Below are 16,652 nucleotides of genomic sequence, written 5' to 3'. Positions count from 1 at the left end.
CATATTTTAGCAGCAGGTAACATCTCAAGCTCTCAGGAATTTTAAGCCCCAAATGGAGGTGGAAATGCCCTCCTTTTAGAAAGCTACCGTGAGTGACAGGAGGATGCCGGAAATCTCAAACCACAAGACTCACAAAAATTGGCATTCGGGAAATCACCAAAGCTTTTCCTGCCCTCCCACTGCCAGTCCACATCTGGTGTCCTGGATCAGGCACTTCAGGTTGCCCTGTCGATAGCAGCTGTCTCCTGGGACTGGGAATTTAGCAGCCTCCTGTTCATTCATAATTTTATTTGCTTTGGCCAAGACATCAGAACAGGGGTGTTAGATGTGGTCCCTGTTTAAATGTACCTCACATGGGAGACTGATTAGGAAATCGGAGCAATTCGTGGTTATGAATATTCAGGGTGGAGGAAAAAACAAACAGGGTTTGTGGGGCATGTAACTGAAGACAAATAAATACTCAACCAGAGTATCAGGAATGGAGCCCAGGGATCATGAATGCCTTAGCCATAAGCTCTCTGGAAGATCGGGGTGGAGGACTTGTCTGCCTTGTAAAATGCTGTATTCCCAGCACCTAGCACAATGCTGTCACCCAGTGGGTGCTACGTAAAGATTTATCAAACAAACAAAAGAATTGGCCCACAGGTTAGAAACCCCTGCCCTGAAGATGTGTTTATCACAAATGAGATTTTTAAAAAGTTTTAAAGTGCTGTGGTATGCAGAATTCTAAACCTGGACCTGCCCGCCCCTCAACAAATTCCCATCCCCTGGCTAAGTAACGAGACATGAGTCTACACACTGCTGGGAAAGGACTTTGCCGATGGGATTAAAGTGGCAAGTCAGTCAACCTTAAATTCCAAAATTTATTCAGGTGGGCCTGACCCAATTAGGTGAAACCTTTAAAAGTAGAGTTTTTCTGTCTGGTAGCAGAAGGAAAGTCAGACAGATTCAAAGCACAAGAAAGCCTTTGCTGCTTTTGAAGACTGGACCATGTGGGAGGATCTTTTCTGGCCAGGTGTAGATAGAGCATGGCAGTTAGGAAAGTGGAATTGGAGCCACACTGCCTAGATTCAAATCCCAGCTCTGTCATTTTGCCAGCCGAAAGACCTCAGGTAAGTTATTTCATCTCCCTGTGCCTTGGTTTCCTCATCTGTGAAATGGGGAAAATTACAGTACTTCATCACCAGGTCATGGTGAGAAGCAAGTAAGGTAAAACACGTAAAGTGCTTAGAACAGTTTCTAGCACACACCACATGCTTTATAAAACCTGTTATTATTATTTTAAGACATTGCTTTCTTAGAATGTCCCCCAACACCTAGGATCTGGGAAGGCTGTGTCCATAAACCCACAGGGCAACAATCAGCCGAAGCTGCCCCTTTGACGCCACCGTTCCCGGTTTCCTCATATCCACCCCTCCTGGCTCATTGCGTTTCTGGCCTAGCTCTTGTAGGCATTTGGGCTTTCAATCCTTGACCCTAGATTGTTGCCTAGGCAGGCAAGCCAAGACATCATTCATTAGCTGAGTGGGTATAGTCTTCTCCTAAGCCCTCCTCCGTTTTTCTTTGGAAGGATTTAGAGGGCTGGCTAGAGTTTGGCTTGAAAGGATTTGAGCAAAGACACTTGTGGGCCTTTGAACTGAAGATCCCGATGGATGAAGGAAAAGTGGCCCAGGAGGGCTCTTGAGCATCTAATCCATTTGGGGCTGTCATTGCCTCTCTGCTTTGTAAAATAAAGGATAACAAGAACCCTATGAAAGATGCCGTCATCCCTCCGGTGGCTCCAAAGCCCAAGCCCACTAGACATTCTGAATTGTGAATGCTGGCTGCTCAAGGGCCCTCTCGCCTCTCTCTTCTGTGGTCCTCGATGATCCCCTGGTCCAGGATCCTTGCCAAGAAGTAAGAGAAAAATGCCTCTCCAAGCCTGAAGTCATCTCCCTATCTCAGGTCCAATTAGCCCAGAGCACTGGGGATGCTGTGTGTGTGAGCAGCCAGGGCAGAGAGTGCTTTCCAGCCCGCAAGCAGGTGGACCAGGAGGAGGCCAGCACTTGTTTTCAGTCTAAAGGAGAGCCCAGGGTGGGGACCACAGGCAGCAACCATCCTGCCTCTGAAGGGTAATCTGGGGGGATGAGAAAATGCTCCATGGCTACAATACCTCAGTTTCCCTCCGTTCTTAGACTATGACCTCCCCAGGCTGTGAAGATGAACTGCTGAAAACAAACCAACCACCATCTGGTTTTCAGCCTCAATTTGGAGCAAAAGCAGAGGAGTAGACCAGTTGGCTGCACATCTCCCCAACACCCTCCCACCTTTTTCCCTTTTTCTCTCGGACTTGTTCCTAGAACTCAAGCTTGTGTGTAGTACAAGAATGTTTTGAAATATTCGATGATGTGCTTATTCTTCCTTGCTCTCCCCTTTTAGGACTCTCTCTCTCTCTCTCTTCCACAAAGTCTTGCTATTCAAAGTGAGATTGTGAGGCCAGGTGTGGTGGCTCAAGCCTGTAGTCCTAGCACTTTGGGAGGCTGAGGCAGATGGATCACTTGAGTCCGGAGTTCGAGACCAGCCTGGCCAAAATGGTGAGCCCCCATCTCTATTAAAAATACAAAAAATTAGCCGGGCACGGTGGCACACATCTGTAATCCCAGCTACTTGGGAGGCTGAGGAAGGAGAATTCTTGAACCAGGGAAGTGGAGATTTCAGTGAGGTGAAATCATGCCACTGCACTCCAACCTGGGTGACAGAGTAAGACTCTGTCTCAAAAAACAAACAACAACAACAACAATAAAAAACCAAAGTGGACTTGAGAACTTCCAGGGCCATCAGCATTGGCATCGCCTGGGAGTTTGTTAGAAATCTGGAATCTTAGACTTGCTCCACGTCTCTCAGAAACTGCAGTTGAGTATATTCATGTGCTGAATTATGCTGTTTTGGCCACAGGCCAGATATATGATGGTGAGCTCATAAGATTATAATGGAGCTGAAAACTTCCATCATCTAGTGATGTAGGCACCTTAACATCATAACATTACTCATATATTTTTGGTGATGCTGGTGTAAACAAACTGACATGGTTTGGCAATGGCCCCATCCAAATGTCATCCTGAATTCCCACGTGTTGTGGGAGGGGCTCAATGGGAGATAATTAAATCATGGAGGCAGGTCTTTCCCATGCTGTTCTCATGATAGTGAATAAGTCTTGTGAGATCTGAGGGTTTTGAAAAACAGGAGTGTCCCTGCACAAGCTTTCCTTTTGCCTGCTCCCATCCATGTAAGGCATGACTTGCTGCCTTCCGCCATGATTGTGAGGCCTCCCCTGACATGTGCAACTGTAAGTCCAATAAACCTCTTTCTTTTGTAAATTGCCCAGTCTTAGATATGTCTTTATCAGTAGCATGAAAATGGACTAATACACAAACCTACACTGCCAGTCGTATAAAAGGATAGTGTACATGACTATGCTCATATAGAATACTTGATAACAGATGACTGTATTACTGATTCATGAATTTACCATACTATATTTTTATTGTTATTTAGATTATACTCCTTCTACTTATTAAAAAAAATGAAATGTAAAACAGCCTCAGGCAGGCCATTCAGGAGGTATTCCAGAAGAAGGCATTGTCATCATTGGAGATGACAGCTCCATGTGTATAATTGCCCCTGAAGACCTTCCAGTGGGACAAGATGTGGAAAGAGAAGACAGTGATATTGATAATCCTGACCCTGTGTAGGCCTAGGCTAATGTGTGTTTGTGCCTTAGTTTTTGTTGTTGTTGTTGCTTTTGTTTTTATTTTTACTTTTTGAGAAGGAGTCTCACTCTGTTGCCAGGCTGTAGTGCAGCGGTGTGATCTCGGCTCACTGCAACCTCCACCTCCCGGGTTCAGGCAATTCTTCTATCTCAGCCTCCCAAGTAGCAGGACAACAGGCACATGCCACCATGCCCAGCTAATTTTTGTATTTTTAGTAGATATGGGGTTTCACCATGTTGGCCAGGATGATCCTGATCTCTTGACCTCGTGATCTGCATGCCTCGGCCTCCCAAAGTGCTGGGATTACAGGTGTGAGGCACTGCACCCGGCCCTGTTTTTGTTTTGTTTCGTTTTGTTTTTGTTTTTGTTTTTGTTTGAGATGAAGTCTTGCTCTGTTGCCCAGGCTGGAGTGGAGTGCACAATCTCAGCTCACTGTAGCCTCCGCTTCCCAGGTTCGAGTGATTCTCGTGCCTCAGCCTCCCAAGCAGCTGGGTTTACAGCTGCACACTAGCACACGTGGCTAATTTTTGTATTTTTAGTAGAGACAGGGTTTTGCCATTTTGGCCAGGCTGGTCTTGAACTCCTGGCCTCAGGTGATCCGCCTGCCTTGGCCTCCCAAAGTACTGAGATTATAGGCATGAGCCTCCGTGCCTGGCCTGTGCCTTAGGTTTTAAAAAATCATTTTAAAAATTAAAAAAAATAGAAAAAAGCTTTATAGAATAAGAATATAAGAAGAAAGATTAAAAAAAATTTTTTTTTATTTTTAGTAGACATGGGATTTCACCATGTTGGTCAGGCTGGCCTTGAACTCCTGACCTCAAATGATCTGCCTGCCTCTGCCTCCCAAAGTCCTGGGATTACAGGTGTGAGCCACCATGCCTTGCCAAGAAAGAAAATATTTTTGTATAGCTGTACAATGTGTTTGTGTTGCAAGCTAAGTGTTATTACATAAGAGTCAAAAAGTTTATAAAATAGTAATAAAAAAGATACAGTAAGCCAAGGGAAAGAAAAATATTCTTTTGTAGATTTAGTGTCGCCTAAGCCTCCAATGTGTATAAGGTCTACAGTAGTGTACAACAATGTCCTAGGTCTTCACATTCACTCACTGACTCACTCAGAGCAACTTCCAGTCCTGCAAACTCCATTCATGGTAAGGGCCCTAGACGGGTCTCCCATTTTAAAATATTTTAAATTGTGTTTTTACTCTTCCTTTTCTATGTTTAGATATGTTTAGATGCACAAATACTTACCATTGTGTTACAATATCCTGCAATATTCAGTACAGTCCCATGTCACAGAGGTTTGTAGCCCAGGAGCAATAGGCCATACCATACAGCCTAGGTATGTAGTAGGCTCTGCCATCTAGGTTTATGTAAGAGTTTGGACTCTGCTCTGTGATATTTGCACAATGACAAAATTACCTGATGACACATTTCTCAGAGTTCATTCCCTCACTGCGCCATGTTTAATTGTATTATCCCTAGGGGATTGATGCGAGCATTAAAATTGGAGAAGCAATCCTTAGGCTGGGGCTCTTCCTCCCTGGCCCAGATTGACAGAGTCACCCACTGCTTTGGGGGAAAGAAGAAAACAAAGCAGGAAGAGGGATGCAAATTCCTGACTACCGAGTTTTTAAAAATCCACTTGCTTAAATTTAAGGCAGAAATCATAGTGCATATACCTGCAGAACACATTTTTTCTCTGTTGTCAGATAAATTAAGACTCCACCCCTGAGGGAGAGAGGAAGAAGAGGGACCATGGAGACAGGAGCTAAGTGAGATCAAGAGGCTCCAGGTCTTGGGAGTGATGCCATCCACCCCAGTGCCAGGGAGCCACATGGCTGCCCAGTTTGTGCCCAGTTGTCCTCCTCATGGCCATCTGCTAGGGCACACTCATGGTCATGATGCCAGCCAATCAGACAGAAGGACTGAGGCTCTTCTGCAGCCAGAGAATTTGCTTTAGCCACTGTCTGACTATGCAGACCCATGCGGGCCACAGCTCTCCCGGAATAGAGTATGGGGCCCTAGATACCTTCAGAGGTAACGTGACCAAGAGGAAAACTCCATTAGGAACAAGATCTCACCATGTCAAAGACATCCACTAACCCACTCTACATTTTTGATTTGGTTTCCCCCTTGCATGTCCCATTACGTGAAGAGAAGGCTCTGGAACTTCCAACTTCATCCTTCATGGGAAAAAATGGAAATAATGAAGGTGACTTACTAGCATAATGGCTTGTCAGAGCTGGGAATGACCTTAGAGTCATTCAAACCGTAAAAAAAGATCTCTCTCTTCCATTTGTCCATCCTTTCTTCCTTCCATCTATCCATCCATCCATCCATTCATCCATCCATCCATCCATCCATCCATCCAGACTTTCATTAATTGGACAAGCATTTATTATCTCCTACTAGTCAGGAATCAGGTTAGGCACTGGGGGATCTATTGCTTGGCAAAAGCAGATATAGATCCTGCCCTGGAACCCCTGGCCCATTATTGCTTTGTCTCATTCGGCCACTCACCATCTACTGGAAGAAGGGAAACAGAGGACCTCTGAGCTCAGAAAAGTGTGATGGATTAGTTTTCCAAGAGATAAATTGGGAGAAGCATGCCTCCCTTTAAAAAGTCACTTTGCTAGCAATAGCTAACAGTTTTTAATGTCTTGCTTTATGCTATATGAAGAGAATGCATTAAAGCATCATACTAAGCCCTGTTACATAATCTTTTAATCCTCCCAACAACTTTTAAGAGTTGGTTGTATCATTAATCCCACTTTACAGATGCAGACACTGAGTCTTGGAAGGTTAAAAGACTTGCCCAACATGACTGAAACTAGTAAGTAGTAGAGCTGGGGTCTGAATCCCAGGCTCTACTTGGGATAGGAAACATGGTGTTAAAATACTGCAAGACAGCTATGACTCTCCAGAAAGCCTGCTTCATAGGCACACAAGCAGTGAAGTGGCACAGAACCTGGCTCAGAGTCCCACATTTGGGGTTTAATGCTCCAGAGTTGTCACCTTGAAACTCCTAATAATTATACCTTTGATTTTGGGTTTTGTAAGCCGATTTTGATGGGACTGTGGAGCTGTCCTGCTGCTGCCTTTCCACCTTGTCATCTCCCCAGGATGAGTTCTCTGTCACTCGCTTCTATGCCCCATAACACCCTTGGCCTCTCTTTCTCTCTCTCTCTCTCTGCCACTCCCCAGTGACTACAGCCACCCCCACCACCAGGTGTCCCTAAGCATCGTCTAATGATGGATGCTGCCTTCCAGCCCCAACAGAGGCCTAGGTGCTGGCATGGGAAGAGTGAACTTGGGTGCATGCACTTAGTGGCATCCAGGAGCAAGATATGGCTGCACTTGGCATGCCTGGTACACAGCTTGGCAGGAGTGAGCCTCTGCCCACCTGACCCATACCAGTGTGCCCAGCATGGAGGTTGCAATCCTTGAGGGCTGCCTATCCACTGTGGGTTGGGGTAGCTGACCAGTAGGAAGGGGAGAATGGCTTCTCTGCCCTTGGCTGGGGTGCGGGCGTCAGTCTGGTGGCTGCTGGGAGCGGGAGCCTAGCAGGTGGGGCTGAGGGCTGGCACGTGCTGAGTGACAGGATTCCCAGTACCTGTGAGAGTCACACTGTTTGCGTGAGTATTCCTTTGCCTGAGGAGATGGCACATTAAATAACAAATAAAAACACAGAAGTTGGGGAGAGAAAAGGAACAAGAGACAAAGAGACAGACAGTAGAAGAGAGGAGAAAGTTTTCTATTTCAGTTCCTTTGATGGCACCTTTATCCTGATTTATGAACAAGGGGTCCTGTGTTTTTATTTTGCACTGGACCTTACAAATGATGTCGCTGGGCCCCAAACCGCACCGCAGACTGCTGTGCCGGCAGTGAGGGTCCTTCACCCACTAAGCGTCCAAGAGAACATTTTCTCACTCCCCTCCCAAAAAGGGGAGACTGTTTCTTTAAAAAGAGCCCTCCCTACCCCCACCCCATCTAAATCTCAGTGCTCTTGGAAGCTTCTGTCAGGCTAGGTCTACATGCATTCCAACTGTCTAGCTTCTTCAGGTTCATTCCCTTATATGTTACCTTACTTAGCTTTTAATGCTCATATTTGTTGGGTGCTTGCCATGTTAAACCCTTTACACAGAATGTCTCATTTAATTCTTATAGCAGCCCTGTGAAGTACATGCTACTATTATGCCTGTGTTGCATATGGGAAAACTGAAGCTTGAGAGGCTAAAGGTTTAGCCCAGTGAAAATGAGGACCTTTCTGCAGTCTCTTTGCACTTCCTTTGTCTGTTCAGCCCAGCATGCCTTGCACTTGCTACCACCTGTCTTTGCCGACAGTTTCCATTTGATAAAGCAGCCTTTCTTCTCATTCCCTTCTAGGGCCAGACTACCTTCATGGAACCTAAAATTCATGGATTTTCTAGTGTTATTCTTACATTTCAGACGTGCCTGGGATCTGCCCTGGACAAGCTTCCTGGAGTTAGAAGGACTAGCTGCTCGTCTTGAGAAATGCTTTCTGGAAAGAGGAGATACTAGGAACACATAAAAAAAAAAAAAAACCACTGGGAATATATGGCTTGGGCGAGACATTTCAAATATCACCCCTCCATGCCACCAACAGGCAATGACTTAGTCCCAGCTGCCCAGTTATTTACCAAAGGAAGTCTGCCGCAGGTAGGCACACTGGAGACTTTCTTCTGTGGGCCTTTCATTGCCAGAAGGCACCCAGAGAATGTACAGATTACAAGCCCCATCACCTCAAGCCAACTTGCAGAGGGAGAGCTGAATAGAGCTCTCTTTGGAGGCCAAGCCAGGATTACAGTAATTGCAGGCCGGCTGCCGGCTCTCTGGCGGCAGTACCTGGTGGAAGCTGCCAGCTGGCCCTGCTAATTACCTGTCGCCCAGGATAGGGAGGAGAACATGAGAAAGGACTGACGAGGCCCAGACAGAAGGCACTGGAGCATGGCAGGCTGGCATCTCCAGGATCCAGGCCTCCCAGCCGGCCCGATGGCTATGGCTCTGCTGTTGCAGAGAATGACTTGGCATGTTTCTACCTTGTTCCTCCCAAACAGCTCCCTCGCGCAGGCCTGCCTGTCTCCCCTTCAGAGCAATAAACCTCTCTAGTCTAGAGTTTTCCCTGGGACACTACAGGAATTGCTCAGAGTGGGGTTTTGGGCAGAAGCTCAGAGAAGGCGAGAGAAAGAAACCCTTTCTAGACTAGTGCTGTTCAATTTAACATAAGCCGCAAATGTAATTTTAATTTTTTTAGTAGCTATATTAAAAAGAAAAGGTAGGCCAGGAGCGGTGGCTCACACCTGTAATCCAAGCACTTTGGGAGGCCAAGGCGGGTGGATCACCTGAGGTCAGAAGTTGAAGACCAGCCTGGTCCACGTGGTGAAACCGCGTCTCTACTAAATATACAAAAAATTAGCCGGGCGTCGTGGCAGTCGCCTGTAATCCCAGCTACTCGGGAGGCTGAGGCAGTAATTGCTTGAACCTGGGAGGTGGAGGTTGCAGTGAGCCGAGATCGTGCCATTGCTTTCTGGCCCGGGCAACAAGAGCAAAAACTTCGTCTCAAATAAAAAAGAAAAAAAGAAAAGAAAAGGTAAAAAGAAACAGGTGATGTTAATTTCAATAATACGGGTATATTTTATTTAGCCCAATATATCTAAAATATTATTTCAACATGTAATAATGTTTTTAAAGTATTGAGATATTTTACATTATTTTGTTGCTACCAAGTATTGAAAATCCAGTGTGTATTTTACATGTTAGAGACCATGTCCATTAGGGCTAGCCCATAGCCACACAGGGCCAGTGACAACCATGTTGGCCAGCACAGCTTCAGATGCGATGGAAAATACAACTCAAAGCATACCTACAGGCTTTCTTTAGCCATATTTGGGTTTTGTCCCCAAACTTCCAGTCTTTCTTCTGAGCTTGACATTTGCTCTCCAAGTCTTAGATCCCTGCTCCTCCCCCTGTGGGCCAAGGACAACAGCACTGGACATTCACCTTGGAGCTTGGTCAAAATGCAGAATTTCAAGTTCCCGCCAGGACCTACTGCCTCATAGTTTGCATTTCACCAAGATCTCCAGGTGACTTCAATAGTCAGTTTGAGAAGGGCTGCTCTAGGCTTCTCTCTCTTCCCCCTGTCCCTCCTGATTGCATTTGAACTGGTGCACCTGGTCATTCACTTCAACCTTGGCCTCCTTTTTGCCTGGATTCCTTTGTCCATTTTCCAAACCTTGGCTTTTGCCAGATGTAGATGACACTTACATTATCTGCTTCTGTCTCTGGGCTACAGAAAGGCAAAAGTGGAAATTATCAACCACAAGTGAAAATGACAACTTGTCTACCACTTATTTGATCCTTGCTATGAGCCAGGCCCCATGCTCAGCACTTTGCATGCGTAATTTCTCAGAATTCTCACCAGGTTTTAGAACCTGATGCATTATTACATACATTTTAGAAATGAAGCCCAGAGACTAACATCCACGCACAGCTAATTTCTGGTGGAGTAAGAATGAAACTGTGAATCTGCCTGACTGGAAAGCCCATATACTTTGACTAGGTTGAAGTTAAAGTTGTTTTAACGTGGGTGGTGGCAAAGGTGGGTGTATCAGTCTGTTTTCACGCTGCTGATAAAGATATACCCCACACTGGGTAATTTATAAAGAAAAAGAGGTTTCATGGACTCACAGTTCCACGTGGCTGGGGAAGAGGCCTCACAGTCATGGTGGAAGGCAAAACGCACGTCTCACATGGCAGCAGGCAGGAGGGGGCTTGTGCAGGGAAACTCCCCTTTATAAAACCATCAGATCTCATGAAACTTATTTACTATCATGAGAACAGCATGAGAAAGACCCACGCCCATGACTCAATTGCCTCTGACCAGGTTCCTCCCACACCACGTGGGAATTGTGGGAGCTACAATTCAAGATGAGATTTGGGTGGGGACACCATCAAGCCATATCAGTGCGGCTACTTACTCTTGTTCAGAGAGTCTTTCATTCTGATTTGTCCATTTTCCATGGTCTTCCTCACAATGGTAGCTATGTACTTTGTTGTTTTTGAACTCTCACCTCACCAACCTAACCTTCTGAAGATAACTTTTCCTTCTAAGGGAAACTTGAAACCATCTCACATGAATGTCCTCAGTTTCCCTCTTCTCAGTCTCAAAATCTCCATGTGTCTGCTTTGCCTTGATTTGGCTTTGTTTCATGGCTTCCCAGGCAACCTTCTGACTTTGGGATTGCAAGCTAGCTTCAACCAGGCACTTTCCTGTCGGGGAGGAGAAATGCTGCTAAGGCTAAATTAGTATCCCTGAGCCTGCCTGGCAGCTGGCATAAATTCACTTACTGTAAGTTCACAATTCGCATTCTGATTTATATCCCAGACTCTTGGGGGCATGGTTAATGTGAGTCTTTAATGTGGCTTTTTAAAACGATATCTCCATGCTGGGTCAGCTTAGAGAGTTGCATCTCTTCCAGAGAGATTTTGGGTGCACATAGATAAAGACCCAGGTGAAGACCCTGCCACGGGGCTCCAGCTGAGCAGTTGGCTGGACAACTTTGCTGTCATTGCTCTTTCTCTCTGTATATGGCACAGGGGCTCTCTGACAGGGCTCCTAACACATAGAGTCTTGTATTGTCTTGGCTGGATAAACTGGTATTGCCAGCTAGGTTTTAAAGCACCTAAGGTATGGGCCACAGCCTTTGCTATATAGGAGGAATTGGAGGAATGCTTGTGAATATGCCTAGCTGTCTTAGTTTGGGTTCCTCCAGAAATGGTCTCTAAGACAAGGATTAGAGTGGAGACAGTTTGAGATTTGGGAAGGAAGGGGACATTAGGAGGCAGGTCAAGGTGAAGAGAAGGAAGGGATAAAAGTTAATAAACGGTATGTTTTCAAGCTAGATACTCCTGTGGGTGACTAGAGCTTAGTCCCCCTGAAGAAACTCTAGGAGTCAGTGTAGAAATGTGCCTCTGAGATGTCCTGCTCCAAGGCTGAGGGGGCTAGGGTATTTATACACCAACTCCTATTAGTAATTGGTTGAGGGCTGCTCTCAGGGGGTTCCATCAGGAAGAGAAACTCCCAGGCAAAGAAACAAAGATGCCAGCACTTGGAAGTCAGGCCTGTATGCATAAAAGTGGTAAGAATGAGGGGTACAGGAGGGTCCGAACAATGTCTGCCATGGCAGACTAGATTAATAAACCTCTTGCCATAACCAGGTCAAGAGGGAATAAGCTAGCTCTTGCCCTTTGACACCTAGCTCTTGAATTCCTTTCAGTCATTTCTGGTGTTCATTTTTAACCAGGTATCACTCATATTAAAATGTTGGAATGAGCTGAGTCACAGGCGATTGACCTAGATGGCAACTTGTTCCAGAACCTGACCTACAAATGCCTTTGGATAGATCCCTGGAAAGGCATGGCTCCAAATCCCTCTCTCTTGGTTTCTATTGGCTGTCTGGTAGGCATAGCAGTGAAGTCAGGCTCTATGTGAATGTGAGGATCCTGTCCCTCTCCTGTCCCATGTGTTCCAACTTGACCAGTCAAGACTGGCTGGGCAGACACACAATCCAACTCAAAAACACCAGCATCAAGCAGTTTCTGGGTGTCTCTGTTTTGGGGGCAGAAATGACTTTTGGGGAAAGGAATCTATCCTGGGTGAAGGAGGGTGGAAGAAATCTCTATTATCTGTCTACACCTATCTATGTATCTATCTATGTACTCTATCTATCTATCTATCTATCTATCTATCTATCTATCTATCTATATGTCTCTATCTATATCTCTCTATCTATATTATCACGTTGCTGATGAAGACATACCCAAGGCTGAGCAACCTATAAAAGGAAGAGTTTTAATTGGAATTAAAGTTCCACATGGCTGCGGAAACCTCATAATCATGACGGAAGGCAAGGAGGAGCAAGTCACATCTTACATGGATGGTGGCTGGCAAAAAATGAGAGAGCTTGTGCAGGGGAATGCCTCTTTTTAAAACCATCAGATCTTGTCAGACTTATTCCATATCACGATAACAGCACAGGAAAGACTTGACTCCATGACTCAATTCCCTCCCACCAGGTCCCTCTCACAACACATGGGAATTCAAGATGAGATTTGGGTGGGGACACAGCCAAACCATATCATTCTGCCTCTGACTCCTCCCAAATCTCATGTCCTCACATTTCAAAACCAATCATGCCTTCCCAACAGTCCCTCAAAGTCTTAACTCATTTCAGCATTAACTCAAAAGTCCACAGTCCAAAGTCTCATCTGAGACAAGACAAGTCCCTTCCACCAAAGAGCCTGTAAATCAAAAGCAAATTAGTTACTTCCAAGATACAATGGGGGTACAGGCATTGGGTAAATACAGCCATTCCAAATGGAAGAAATTGGCCAAAACAAAGGGGCTACAGGTCCCATGCAAGTCCAGAATCCAGCAGGGCAGTCAAATCTTAAAGCTTTAAAATGATCTCCTTTGACTCCATGTCTCACAGCCAGGTCATGCTGATGCAAGAGGTGGGTTCCCATGGTCTTGGGGAGCTCCACTCCTGTGGCTTTGCAGGGCACAGCTTCCCTCCCAGCTGCCTTCATGGGCTGGTGTTGAGTTTCTGTGGCTTTTCCAGGCACACGGTACAAGCTGTCAGTGGATCTACCATTCTGGGGTCTGGAGGACAGTGGTCCTCTTCTCATAACTTCACTAGGCAGTGCCCCAGTGGGGACTCTGTGTGGGGGCTCTGACCCCACATTTCCCTTCTGTACTGCCCTAGCAGAGGTTCTCCATGAGGACCCCACCCCTGGAGCAAACTTCTGCCTGGGGATCCAGGCATTTCCATACATCGTCTGAAATCTAGGCAGAGGTTCCCAAATCTCAACTTTTGACTTCTGTGTACTCACTGCCTCAACAGTGTGTGGAAGCTGCCAAGGCTTGGGGCTTGGACCATCTGAAGCCATGGCCTGAGCTCTGCGTTGGCCCCTGTCAGCCACAGCTGGAATGGCTGGGATGCAGGGTACCAAGTCCTTAGGCTGCACACAGCATGCCCATGAAACCACTTTTTCCTCCTAGGTCTCAGGGCCTGTGATGGGAGGGGCTGCTGTGAAGACCTCTGACATGCCCTGGAGACATTTTCCCCACTGCTGGGTGATTAACATTTCACTCCTTGTTATTTATACAAATTTAGGCAGCCAACTTGAATTTCTTCTCAGAAAATGGGATTTTCTTTTTTATCCCATTGTCAGGCTGCAAATTTTTTGAACTTTTATGCTCTGCTTCCCTTATAAAACTGAATGCCTTTAACAGCACCCAAGTCACATCTTGAATGCTTTTCTGCTTAGAAATTTCTTTTGCCGGATACCCTAAATCATCTCTCTCAAGATCAAAGTTTCACAAATCTCTAAGTCAGGGACAAAATGCTGCCAGTCTCTTTGCTAAAATATAACAAGAGTCACCTTTGCTCCAGTTCCCAACAAATTCCTCATCTCCATCTGAGACTACCTCAGCCTGGATTTCATTGGCCATATCATGTCAACATTTTGGTCAAAGCCTTTCAACAAGTCTCTAGCAAGTTCCAAACTTTACCACATTTTCCTATCTTCTACTGAGCCCTCCAAACTGTTCCAACCTTTGCTTGTTACCCAGTTCCAAAGTTGCTTCCACATTTTCAGGTATCTTTTCAGCAGTGCCCCACTCTACTGGTACCAATTTACTGTATTAGTACGTTTTCATGCAGCTGATAAAGACATACCCAAGGCTGAGAAATTTACAAGAGAAAAAGATTTAATTGGAATTACAGTTCCATGTGGCTGGGGAAGCCTCACAATCATGGTGGAAGGCAAGGAGGAACAAGTCACAACTTATGTGGATGGCAGCTGGCAAAAAATGAGAGAGCTTGTGTAGGGGAACGCCTCTTTTTAAAACCATCAGACCTTGTGAGACTTTTCACCATCATGAGAACAGCATGGGAAAGTCTTGCCTCCATGATTCAATTCCCTCCCACCAGGTCCCTCCCACAACACGTGAGAATTTAAGATGAGACTTGGGTGGGGACACAGCCAAACCATCTCTATCTATCTATTATCTATCTATCTATCTATCTATCTATCTATCTATCTATCTATCTATTATCTATCGATCTATCTATCTATCTATCTATCTATCTATCTATCTATCTATCTAGTTTTAGAAGGGATATTGCAGGGCAAGGATAGGAGAAATATGTGTCCTGTCGGTGGTGGAGAAATCCTACAGGAGGGGAGGATTTGATAGTTTCAAAGGTTGGCACTTCATTTTGCCAAAGTCAATCTAGGTGGGTCTGCATTTGGGTCTGTTTTCTTTCTAGAATGTTGATATTAATATCACCCTGTGGGTACATTCCATACACTCCAAGGCCTTTTAATCTTTTTAGTATTCTGTGCATTCAAAGGAAAAGAGAGAGGGAGAAAAGAGGGAAAGGGTAAGAGATAGAGAGGGTAAAATTGAAGTTCTGATGAAAATGCAAACATGGCACATCCCTTTAAAAGAGAATGAGGCAGCAGGTTCATTGGTTTTCCACAGTGCCACAGAGCTCCAGGCCTTTGTTCATTCATAGCTCTTCAGAAACAAGATTCTTTTATTGGAGTGAACTGTTCCTCACTGGATGGATCTCAAATTCCAAGCCAAGTGAATGTGACTATAGGGAAAAGAGTGTTCACTGCAGAAGAATGAAGAGCCCAGTGCAAATCAAGGAGGCTCAGGACATCATTGATTCAATATTTTGTCAACTGTATTGATTGAACTAGGCAGAAGAGGCCCCTTCCCTTATCATTCTGAATCAAGGGCTTGAAGCGAGCTCATTAATTCACTTTTTCACTCCTTCATTTATTCATTCAGTCAGTCTTTATTGAGCATCTACTCTATTATGGATTTAGTGATGAATAACAAAGCCAGGTTGCCTGCCTTCATAGAGTTTATATTCTAGTGGTGGTGGGAAATAGGAAATGAGGAAGTTAAACAAATGTGGTAATTTCAGATTGTGGCAGGTGCTATGAAGGGAATAAAACAATGGTGCAGTAGATGTTAATCAGTCAGGTTCGTATGTTATATAAAGTGGTGTTCTTATGATCTATTACTGTGTAACAGATCACTTCAAAACTTAATGGTCAAAACAAACATCTCTGCTCCATGGAGTGTCAGCTGGGGAGGCTCAGCTAGGGCTGGCTCATTCACGTGGCTGGCAAGTTGGTGCTGGTTGTGAGCTGAGAACTCAGCCTGGACTGCCTGACACCCATGGGTTTTAGTACTTTCCATGTGGCTGCTTGAGCTTCTTTACAGTGTGATTGTTGGGTTCTAAGAGTTAGTATTCCAAGAGGCAAGATGGAAGCTGCAAAGCTTCATATAATCTATACTTGAAAGTCTCCATAGTTTACTTTTGCTGCATGTGACTGTTCAAACGAGTCACTGAGGCCAGCCTAGATTCATGGAGAGAGGAACAGATTCCACAGGTGGTCTGGAGGATCTCTCTGAGGAGATGATTTTGAAACTATTAATATATCGTGAAGAATGATTTAAGTACCAACTAGGTAAAAAGCACTAGGTAGGGCCTCTAGGCAGAAAGAACAACAAATGCCAAGGCCATGAGGAAGAAAAGAACATGGCATGACTGCAGGACAGTTTGTTGAAAGGCCACTGTGACTGCAGCACTGTGGGCTGGAGAAGCTTAGTAGTAGATGAGTTGAAAAGATAAGCAGTGACTGGGTGACGCAGCCCACATTAAGGAGTGCAGATTTTACTATAAGTGCGGTGAGAAGCCCTTCAAGGATTTTTAAACAGGAGTGACATCATCTGATTTACTTTTGAGAGTTTACATTGACAGCTATATTAGCTTGCTAGGGCTTCCGTAAAAAAATA

The 16,652-nt window shown here is 45.2% G+C and overlaps 1 long non-coding RNA gene across 1 annotated transcript in view; it reads right to left on the bottom strand.

The window, feature by feature from the left end:
* LOC105738801 overlaps positions 1-16,652 on the bottom strand; it is a 66,534-nt gene that overhangs the window by 14,455 nt on the left and 35,427 nt on the right. Inside the window, exons 3-6 of the long non-coding RNA XR_001114654.2 lie at positions 10,750-11,041; positions 10,460-10,561; positions 9,636-10,058; positions 5,833-5,934 (exon numbers count right to left, since the gene is read on the bottom strand). This is a non-coding gene — a long non-coding RNA (uncharacterized LOC105738801). The remainder of the gene's footprint in view (positions 1-5,832; positions 5,935-9,635; positions 10,059-10,459; positions 10,562-10,749; positions 11,042-16,652) is intronic.

Source organism: Nomascus leucogenys, chromosome 21 (genome assembly GCF_006542625.1).
Source record: "Nomascus leucogenys isolate Asia chromosome 21, Asia_NLE_v1, whole genome shotgun sequence".
Lineage (NCBI taxonomy): Eukaryota > Metazoa > Chordata > Mammalia > Primates > Hylobatidae > Nomascus > Nomascus leucogenys.
This window is presented reverse-complemented; position numbering and strand designations above follow the sequence as displayed.